This window comes from Ictalurus punctatus, chromosome 27, assembly GCF_001660625.3.
Source record: "Ictalurus punctatus breed USDA103 chromosome 27, Coco_2.0, whole genome shotgun sequence".
In the NCBI taxonomy this organism is placed as follows: domain Eukaryota; kingdom Metazoa; phylum Chordata; class Actinopteri; order Siluriformes; family Ictaluridae; genus Ictalurus; species Ictalurus punctatus.
In genome coordinates, this window is record NC_030442.2 from 2,935,267 (window position 1) to 2,946,850 (window position 11,584).

The window sequence follows — 11,584 nt, forward strand, 5'->3', positions numbered from 1 at the left end:
CAGTTATTATTGTGTCTTGTGGACTATATGTAAACATCTGTTCTGTAAAAGAGCTGATTCAGGGCAGGACTAAATAAATAATAATAATAATAATAATAATAATAATAATAATTAATCATTTTGCAGATACTGCAAGGGGTATGTACATTTATGAGCACAACTGTATATAGAACATGACAGAAAATAATTGTTAGTCTGTTTGCGTCAACACGAGTGTACTACGAGGCAGAGAAAACCAGTTTGGAAAGCTGTGGTCCGTGGCGGCCTGCTTATCCGTGTTTACAGGGTCTATTTGTAGACACGCCCCAATGCCCCAGTTCAGTCTGTTTGAACGGAAATCTTAGTGTGCATTAACATTTTTACATTTATGGCATTTGGCAGACGCCCTTATCCAGAGAGACTTACAATTATTTTTAATATAACCGAGCAGCTGAGAGTTAAGGGCCTTGCTCAAGGGCCCAGCAGTGGCGATCAACAGTCCACTGAACGAACCACTGAGCTACCACTTCCAAAAAGTATACATGCTTTTACTGTGAGGCAAAAAAAAAAAAAAAAAAACCACTTTCAAAAAACGCAGTACTAGTTATACTACGTTTCTTGCCGTTAACCTTGGTAGAACTTTGCAAAAAATAAATAAATAAATAAATAAATAAATAAATAAATAAATAAATAAATAATGGAGATCTGAATTACCTGTTAAGGTCATAAAGTTGGACGCATAATTAGTGAGGTTCCTCCTGGACAGGTATAAAGTATTGATCTGATCGAATGGCTGACTTTTGGGGGTTTTTTTTTACGTTGCAATTTACTTCCTCATTCGTTATCACTTAAAGAGCCAGGTAAGGTAACGCTTTGGATGAACCACCTAAATAGAAAATGTACGTAACGCTAGCTAGCCATGTCCAGCAAACGTTAATGTGAGCTCATTGGGAGGAAAACCAGGACAGCGAAGATGCTTAAGCAGCGTCACGGCAGTAAATCAGTTCCACGAGGTGCAACTTGGCTAGGAAGCGGATGAAGGGTTGAGCAGATGGCCGCTGTAGATTGTGTGGGAATGAATGGTAGGTGGGTTCAAGGAGGAAAAAAAAAAAAAAAAAAAAAAAAAAAAACCACAACTGTTCCACTCCATCTGCTAAACCACTAGAGCTCCAATGACTAATGAATCTTTTAAATTGACTCCACTGTCATACAACTGTGAAAGTGTTCATTGACTTAGAGCTAAGCTAGCTAAAAAACAAACAAATATCTTTATCATAAGTAGGGCCCTGCATGTGCAAAATAATGTGAAAGGGAGTTTTTAAAAAAAGGGGGTTGGGGTGTTTAAAATAACCACTGTTGCTCACCACAAGGAACTTTAGCCTAGCTCTATTGTAGTTACTCTAGCTATTCTTTCAGAGCTCACTTCCTCATCTGTCACACATGATAAAACCCACCATCAAAACCCCCAAAGACTGAAATTTAAGCTGTAAGACACATAAGCGTTCGGCTAAGTGAACGGTAGAGATTTGATTCACGGCCACGTAACTCGCAGTAGTTAGCTAGCAATTAAACGAGCTAGTAAGCTACACATCTACGGACGCTAAATTCAAAATGAAGTGGAAAAAAAAAAAAAAATCTCAAGCAAATTACAATTTGTGAGGAGAGAGGCTACCGTCAAATATCATCTGCAAAAAATGAGCTAGACAAATCTTGCTAAGTCTAGCTAGCCTGGCTAGCGATATTTAGCTCATTCCCTCACAACGTAGCCTAGAGCACTGCACAAACAAAATCTTAGTTCAGAACTACTTTTTCCTGCCTTGATTTTAATCCTTGTACTATAGATGTTACTGTGAAAACATTCGGGGATTTTATTCATTCATTCATTTATTTATTTGTACACCACATGAACAGTGACTGATCAGCTAGCTAAAGCAGAGTTCTACAAGTGCATAATAATGGGTTAGGAAGACAAAAATGCTTAAAAAACCAAACCAAAAACACTATTGTGAAACTACTATCTAGCTCTTTTTTTTCCTTCTTCCCTTTATTTATTTATTTATTTATTTATTTATTTTTTAAGCTATTCTTCCAAGAACTCAAGACAGACCATAACCGCATTATTATAAGAAGGATAATCAATTTCCTGCTTTACTTGTATTCATGACTGTCATTAGCTCGGTTTTTAACCGACTTACAGCTTTCAATACCTTAGCTATACCTCTCATTAGATCCTAATAATTTGTTTAAGATATTGCGCAGAAGATGATTTACAGACTAATTAACTCTTGTTAAAATGACAGTCAGATGAGTCATTAACCATGTGAGCTAATTAAACACAATAGCTGACTGTGTGTGTGTGTGTGTGTGTGTGGGGTTGGGGCTTTGCTATGTGGTAGACTGGTTATTAACACACTTAACTGAGCTCATTATGTCATTATTAAGCCTAACTGCGTCAGGTATGTTCGAGCAGGAAAAGTAATAATGCACGGTGGGACGGATTAACACGGTCCTATCGAATTGACCTAATAAATGCGATTAAAGCAAAAACCCACCCTGAATGACTTGTATATTTAATCTTTCTAATTGGCGTGACCTTCAGCGCTGTCCAACACGCCATCGCGCTCATTACCTCGTAGGTCGCTAACTAGGCAAGTCAAAACTCCGCTGTAACTCGGCAGCGTAAAGCTGCATTGCATTCTGGATCTTTGAATTCGCAAAAAAACGTCTCCGCTAGTCCTGTGCTGAATTTCTCATTAATACGATGTTGAATGTTTTCGGGAAACTCGACAGCACCGGACAAATATGAGCACCACGATCGCTAACGTGTCTGTATAAAGATATTTCATGTGTTTCAGGGTGGAGTTTTTCTTTAAATCGTCTCCTTAAAAGTGCCGAGCATGTATTTAGTGTTCCTTGCACTATTAGGTGGACTTTATTTTCCCAGCTTGGTTATGGTAGAAGCTATGATAAGTGAGGGCCTCCAATGTATTTGGACAGCTGTCCATAGAAATGAACGTGAGGGCACTCTGGCATGTCCTTTCTCAGCATGGGGATACATGGGAAAAGCGCTGTCCCGTGGTATTTTCAGACCGGTATAATCACATGCCCTTATTGACGCCATCCAACCGTTTCACCCCGGTTAGATCCCGTTGCTGTTGCATGTTCCAATACATTAGCAGGTCAAGTGAACTAACTGTTAAACCTAAGCAGCGGAACTTGTAGACACTGAGATCGGATGCGTGACCCATGTGTGCACCATATCGCGCTTGTATTCTAGTTAGTGACACGCTGTAATTCTACTTATTCTGTCCGACACAACTTATAACAAACACGACGTCTGTCTCGTGCACTGATGCGTATTCACTCAAGGGCATGGTGTTTATTTTGGTTAATACCCTGCCTCTATGAGGGCAAAGAAGTTTGGTATTAGTTTGTTATGACCTTACACATGGAACAGTGAAGGTCTGATATCTGTCTGATTTACTTTAGTGACTGTTGTTCATTTTCTGTACATTAATGAACAATTCGGGCAATGGACAATAACCTCCAGATTTCCGCCCACCAGCCAGCTCTCCCCCTAACGAGAGATACCAACTGGAGAGGATGAAGGCGAACGTGCTTCCTTACGTGAAGACAGCCAACCGCATGACTTCTGAGAAGCCCATGACTGGCTAGTGTCGCTGTAATCGACGGAAGAAGAACCATTGCCAATTTTGCTCCCTTGTCTCCCGGCCATGTATATTTTTGTGAGAATTTATCGGATGGAAAAACGGCTTATTTGTGTGTTTAGTAGCAATGGGAATTTTAGTGAGTCAGATCATTTGGCTCAGCTCACCAATATGAGTCAATATGACTCCCGAATGGCTCATTGCTATACCCCCTTCACCACCCCCACCACCACCGGATATTTAGACCAAGGTGTATGAACATAAGTCACATGGTCCAGTGCGTTATCTAATTCACAAACACGGCCGAAGAAGACGCATGCAAAAATAAAAAAAAAAAAATGGATGAATTGATTCAGTGATGCATAAATTTACAGTGACAAACAGCTCAGATGTTGAAATAAGGTTTCCATTTTGATTAAATTACACATTTATATTATGTTACATAAATTACAAGTTGCATTTGAGATGCATATGCAGTCCCCTCCGAAACTATTGGAACGGCAAGGCCGATTCATTCGTTTGTGCCGTCCGCCAATGACCTTCGAGTGTGAATTCAAAAGATGAATATGAGATTTGGGATTTCAGCTTTTATTTCCCGGTATTTACATCTCAATGTGTTAAAGAACATAAAACCTTTCGCATCATACCACCCAATTCTAGGTGAGCAATAGTATAGGAACAGGATACGTCTTGAAGTAAATGAAAGTAAATAGCACTTAATAATTGGTTGTATACCCCTTCCTTGCAATAACTGCATCAAGCCTGCGACTCACGGAAATCACCAGATTGTTGGTTTCTTCTTCTGTGAAGCTTTTCCAGGTTTTTACCGCAACCTCTTTCAGTTGTTTGTTTCGGGGGGTTTCTCCCTTCGGTCTCTTCTTCCGGAGGTGAAATGCTGATCAACTGGGTAAAGGTCTGGTGATTGACTCGGCCAGTCTAAAACCTTCCACTCCCCCCCCGGGTGAAGTCATTTGTTGAGTTTGTAGTGTGTTTTGGATCGTTGTCTTTCTGCATGATGAAGTTCATCCTGATTAATTTGGATGCGTTTCTCTGCAAATTGTCAGACAAAATGTTCCTGTAAACTTCTGAATTCATTCTGCTGCTACCATCATGAGTTCCATCATCAATATAGATTAGTGAGAATGTTCCAGAAGCAGCCATGCAACCCCAAGCCATAACGCTACCTCCACCATGTTTCACAGATGAGCTCGTATGTTTTGGATCATGAGCAGATCCTTTCTCTCTCTTCACACTTTGCCCTTTCCATCACTTTGGTTAATCTTGGTTTCAGAACTTTTGCGAATTCCAATCTGGCTGTTTGATTCTTACCGCTGATGAATGGTTTGCATCTTGTGGTACGGCCTCTATATTTCTGCTCTTGAAGCCTTCTTCAAATGGTTGACTGTGATACCTTCACCCCTGACCTGTTGAGGTTGTTGGTGATGTCACCGATTGTTAGTTTTGAGTTTTTCCCCTTCACAGCTCTCACAATGTTTCTCCCATCAGCTGTCGTTTTCCTTGCCCGACCCGTTCGGTGCCTCACTACACCAATGATTTCTTTCTTTTTCAGGACATTCAAAATTGTCTGTTCAGTGGCTCTGATTGTTTTCCCCTTCCCCCCATCTTCAAAATGGCTTGCCTTTCTCCCATAGACAGCTCTCTGCTCTTCATGTTGGTTTATCCTTTTTAACAACAAATGCACTCTTCACAGGTGAAACTGAAGGCTTTTAAAGCCAAGAGTACATGTTCAGAGCTATTTATTATTGAAGCAATCAATCTCACACGATACACCCGGGTAAAAAGAAACACCCGCCAGTCACGCGTTCCAATATTTTTTGCTCACCTACAAATTGGGTGGTCCGCTACAGGCAGAAGATTCGGTTTTATGGTGTTTAACGTGTCTAGCTGAAATCATAAACTCTCAAACCCCAAATGTCTTCAGCAAAAACAAACGACTTGACCTTGCTGTTCTGTTTTGGAGCAGACGGTACGTCGAATCAAAGAGCTGACACGTTCATGAGCGTCGCTATTTTGACGTTCTCCTCAGTAAACTGCCAATTACTCAGACAAGGAAGCAGAAACATGTTTCTCAAACTGCAGTGCAGCCAATTATCTACGCACCTATTTATGAATCAGCAGGAAGCGAGTTTTTATCAGAAACTGTCTGAATGTGTGCTGCGAGCGTTCGAGCGTCGTTACAAAAGAGGATTTTTGCACTGAGCCGCGCGTTTATTTCGCCCAACTGCGCACTTTACCTTGTTAATCCTTATTTATACGAGTAAGCACGATTTGTCATGAATATCTCATTTTCTCGGGCACCGTTTCACCTCGGAACGTTCCAACAGTTTCCTCCGGGCGAGGAAATGAGAAAAGCTTCTGCGTAAAGCCTCGCTATTAAAACACCCCCACACCAATTATGCCTCGTTTCTTCCATGAGGACTGAACTCTCTTTTTTTTTTTTCCTCCCCCCCCACTCATTTATACATTTATTTATTTATTTATTTATTTATTTATTTGTTATTTCAATGCAACAGTTCTCTCTGTGGTTTTTCCCCCCACTTTAGATTTTCTCATCAGAACAAGGAAATTTGCTGTTTGTTTGGCCGGTCATAGATTTTTTTTTTTTTTTTAGTAGTTCCTTGGGGAATGTGGGAATAAGAGTACGTGTTTGTGTGTGTTGTTCCCTCCTAGAGCCAAGTGCACATTTACATGCGCAAGTGCTCTGTTTGGAGCGGCCCGCAATTACCATAGATGACGGTAATTTCGGCTCACCTCTAATTACGGCTAAGAATCAAGGCAGCGGAGTGATAATTACAAAATAACATTTTTATTACTAATGCGTTTAGCTCTATCTGTAGTTCATTACCGCCTTACGTGTTTCACGCATCCGTGCCTTAAACGTGTAGCAGGAACATGGTCTTTAATTGAACTGATGGAGGACAACGTGTGTGTATGTGAGAGAGAGAGCGCGAGCGACTGAGTGTGTGGAGAAGCTGAAGTGTGAAGTCCAGTATGAGTGCGAGTGTGTGTGGTGTGGAGAAGGTGGAAGCTGGGAGTAGGAGTGCGTCATGTTCGAGTGCGTAAGGTTGGCGCTAGAGTCAGTGTGTGTAGTATGTGTGTACGCGTTGCGCCAGCCCACTGCCTGGATGACGTCATAGTATTATTTGCATATTCATTGTGTCGTCGTGAGTATTTGCATATCGAAATGCGCTACGAAAAAGAAGGGAGATTTTCTGAAGATGTTTAAAATGGAAGAGGAGAAGAAAATACATTGTAAAAAAAACAAAAAAAAACAAAACACAGGTAATATTTGGTCAATGCAGCGCAGAATATTTACGTATTTACAACATTCAATTTCTAGCAAATAGTGAGGAGTTGGGACAGACATGAAGGAAGATTATAGATGAAATAACGCGCTTTAATTACAATAAATATCACCAAGGAGAGAGTTTAAAGCAAACAACTGTGATCAGTGATTGATCGGTCATAAGAAAAATATTGATGTGATTAGTCGTTGGGAACTATGGTGATAGGTTGTTGGAAACATGTTGATTGGTCGTGAGGAACAATGGTGATCAGTGATCGGTGCTCTAGATCCTATTTCCATATAAAGTAAATATTAAACGTAACAACATTGCCGCAAACATCACCAGCTGCTGCGATGCTCGCATCCGTCATAGCATAAACCCAGTGAATTACAGATTGGATTTGATTTGATTTTTTTCCAGCAGGCTGACGTTTAAAGGCTCGGAAAAGAAAACCTGACGCAAGACTGCAGATATTAAAACAGCGGGGTAGGTTTACCGCATGCTGATGTATAAGCCAAGAGTTTACTTGTGTTCCATCACAGTTTTCAACATGCCCTCATTGACTTCCACTCACGACTCTGAAGGGTTTATCAAAACAGCATGCGTTTTCATTTCGCAGCCAGCGCAAAGGAGTTCGTCAAGTATGTGTAATGTTTGTTTGCGTTTTCATTTTGTCTTCATTTTCCAAATTCTTCAGCTTATATAAGCTTATAAGCTCAGGGGTTTGTTTGTTTTGTTTTTTTGCCCCTATTATTAAGTATAAATTTACACGGAAATTGCTGTGTACGACTAAAGCCCCTAATACTTTTTGCCTTAATAATTACATCATGAACGTAAAGTCATGTCACTAATGTTAGCTAGCTAGCTTGGTGTTGGTTCATGAGCGTCTGATGCTTGGACAGAGTCAAAAATACGCGAGCTTTCCATATTTTTTCCCCTTTCTTTGTCGCAGTAATTCTAAGCTACCTAAAATTCAGCGTTTTCAGGGCCAAGCACCCAGACCGGGTGAGCCGCACACTCACGGACACGCTACACTTCTTGCGTAAGCAATGACAGGAAAGCAGAGCCGTAAATATAGGCAAAGAATGACTTGACGTTTCACGCATTTGCCAGTCCGTTATTGGAGAACGGTTTTGAATATCCTTTGATAACTTTTGTTTAGATGACGTGAACCAATTTTAGTGACGATTGGACAGAATTTGGAGGAGGAGTAGCGAAAAGTTTGGACACAGTTTAATAGTTATGACCGACTTCCAAATTGGGCCCAAATTTGACCCGATGGTGGCGCTAGAACGTTGACAGCACTTGGACTAAATTGGGTCATAATGTTCTTAGACCCTCCCCAATCAACTGTGCCAAATTCCATCAAAATTTACCAGACGGTTCTATGGGCTGCCATAGACACTCTAGGCAGAATAATAATAATAATAATAATAATAATAATAATAATAATAATAATAAAGTGGAAGAAGAAGAACAAAAAGGTAGAATCACAATGGAGCATTTTCGGCATTTTGTTGCTTCTGTACAAGTAGCAAATTTATTACAGCCTACATTTTGCAGCGAGATGCTAACTTGCAGTCCGTGGCTTTATGTAGGTGGGTCCAGCGAAGCCTAACGATAGTTCTCCATGTTCAGAAACCACCACAGTTGAACGATTTTTCTATTCTAGCCTATTATAACCGGGAGCTCATCCGACTACGCTAGACTCTTCACGTGTAGGGCTAGGATTTGGCCCTTTTGCGTTATTTCCGAAAGAGGATAATACATTCTCCAGGACTAAAAGCCAAGTACGCCATGAATCCAAAAAAGCGAGCCCAAATGCTCGCTGAAGCTAATCATCACACCTCCACGGGGTGACGAGCGCTTTATAGATTTTCCGATTCCTTTCTTTCTTTTTGGCTGAATTCCTCAGTTGAGGAGTGTGAGCCCGTAAGCCGATTCGCTGATTAAACTCCCGGTCGCCTGCTACCTGACCTTTCACAGCAAGGTGGCAAGGTTCAAACCTCCAAACGAGCTCCAGTGCTCGGCGAGCATGTTCCTGAGCCGCAAGAAACATCTAACCAGAATGGCAATGGAGAAAAAAAAAAAAAAAAGCTGGAGGGAAAAGTTGGATTGTGTATGCTTTAATCCACCAACCGTGCAGGAGGTAGTGTTTTTAATTCTTCACGTTAAATGACGAAAGATGCTGCAAGCGCTTTAATGAGCGTTTTAATGACGACCCCCCCCACCCACTTCCTCCACGACAAAAAATCCGCTTTGCTCCGTTTTCTCTTTTGAAAGGTCTTCCGATCCTTGTTATCGGATTTATAATAAGCTGACTTGTGACCTGGACCTTCCACAACATTAACTATAAACGGGTAAAGCTCGACACGTCAGGCTTTACTGAATAAGAAAATGTAATAATTGGCGCGTTGCTATGGAACGAGAGGAACAAAACCCTTCAGGACATGCGGTTATTGGAAATAATCAACTTCAGGGTGTTAACGGTGCGTCGGGATAACGGCTTTGTGTCAGAACGTAGATTCCCCCCCCCCCACCACCACACACCAGCACGTCCTCGAGTGTTTTACTGCTTATACAACGTTTCCAACGTGAGGTCGTTAAGGAACGAACCGAGACACGGGCTAACTGAAGCGTATCGTCTGCCACCTTCATGCTCATGGCTGTCTCCCGGATCTACGTCCTGACGTCGTCTAGCGCTAGCTCGAGCTGAGGACACTTTGAGCACAGCGCAATTAGTCTTCACCAGATGAGCAGACACCAAAGGCGACAGAACGACGGGCTAATGCGATTTATTTATTTATTTGTTTATTTATTTATTTATTTCCAGCACAAGTCTACGCCAATCGTGCTTTAGAGCCACCTTCGAGTCGTACCATACTTTTTGTTTTGACAGGTGAACGACACGGGGGGGTGGGCGGGGGGTGGAAAGGTATTGCAAATGAACAGGAAATATTTTGTGTACTAGAAACGCATTCGAGCTAATTTGCGGGAAAATCTTGATCGCGATCGGCACGTTTGCGTGGAGTCAGGCACGTCCGCAGGAATGGGAAATTATACATCAGACTCGAGTTTTCCAGCGCGGGTGTGTGTGTGTGTGTGTTGGCACTGCTTTTAAACGAAGCAGACCCTTGTAAAAGGATGACAATCAATTTAGAGCAAAGGTCTGCAGCTGGCTAGAGATGCTGTTCAGATTGTGTGCGATTGTGTTAATCGATTCGTGTTGCTACCACAGCCTGTGCAAAAAGAGAGAGAAAGACAAAAGAATGCGATGTTCACCCTGTGGAGGGGAGAGGGGTGTTTTCATTTTAAGGCGAGAGGACACGAATGCAGCTTTGGAAACGTGTGTGTGTGTGTCGCAGTGCCTTTGTGTTTTTCAAATCAACATGCTTTCCATCAATCTTTTCCAATCTATAAAAAAAAGCCTTCCTATAAACCTGGTTAGGAGCGGACTGCAAAGGTACTCCGAAATCGAGAGCAGGTCACTGTTCAAATATACACCGGATCCACCTTTACGTTAGCTTGAGCTGTGCGTTACAGAACCTTAACTGATGCGAATTTTTCGGTATGGTAGCATAAAACGACGTACCGTAACTAGAACATTACCTACCTCGAATTTAATTGAGATTAGCAGGCAAACATTTCTTATCGGATTAAGTCGTTATCCGTCATGCTAACAGAAGACAAGCAGTTAGCTGAAAGTTAACCGTGGCTGCCGAGGACAGAAACGTAATTAGCTAGTTGATTAGCTAGCTAACGTCCTGCAGGTTAAGCTAACGCAGGTGAGCTAACGTCCTGCAGGTTAGCTAATAGTGAGCTAACGTCCTGCAGGTTAAGCTAACGCAGGTGAGCTAACGTCCTGCAGGTTAGCTAATAGTGAGCTAACGTCCTGCAGGTTAGCTAATAGTGAGCTAACGTCCTGCAGGTTAGCTAATAGTGAGCTAACGTCCTGCAGGTTAGCTAATAGTGAGCTAACGTCCTGCAGGTTAGCTAATAGTGAGCTAACGTCCTGCAGGTTAGCTAATAGTGAGCTAACGTCCTGCAGGTTAAGCTAATGGTGTGCTAACGTCCTGCAGGTAAGCTAATAGTGAGCCAACGTCCTGCAGGTTAGCTAATCTTAAACATTGTATCTGTTGAGGCGATTGAGGCAATTACGCCAATGTGCGAGGGTCCGTTAAGGGTAATCAAAGCTAAAGGATATTGTTTTAATTTGTAATCAGAGACGCTCTCTCTATATCTATATCTATCTATCTATAGAATATAAAAAATTAGAACTCCTCCCAGTTTTATTGGTTTCCTGCCACAATCGGTCATAATCATTACTGTGTTTAGAAGTTTGAGAGAGAGAAGTCTCTTGTGAGCTCTGAAAGTGAACACACACTGAGCGAGACCTTCTCGCTGATAGCGTTATATCTGATTAATTGTTATTGCTGGTCGGCTGCTCCTAAAGGTGATCAGAGCAATGCTAGTTCTCTGCTTGTGTGTGTGTGTGGGCTGTGATGTTGGGCCGACTAGCTATAAAGCACTGGTAATTTAATAGAAGTTGCTAATTTATCGCTGTTAGGTTGGTCCTAAAGGTGATGAAAACAACGCCGGTCGTCGGACCATACGGTGCGTGTTTGAAAG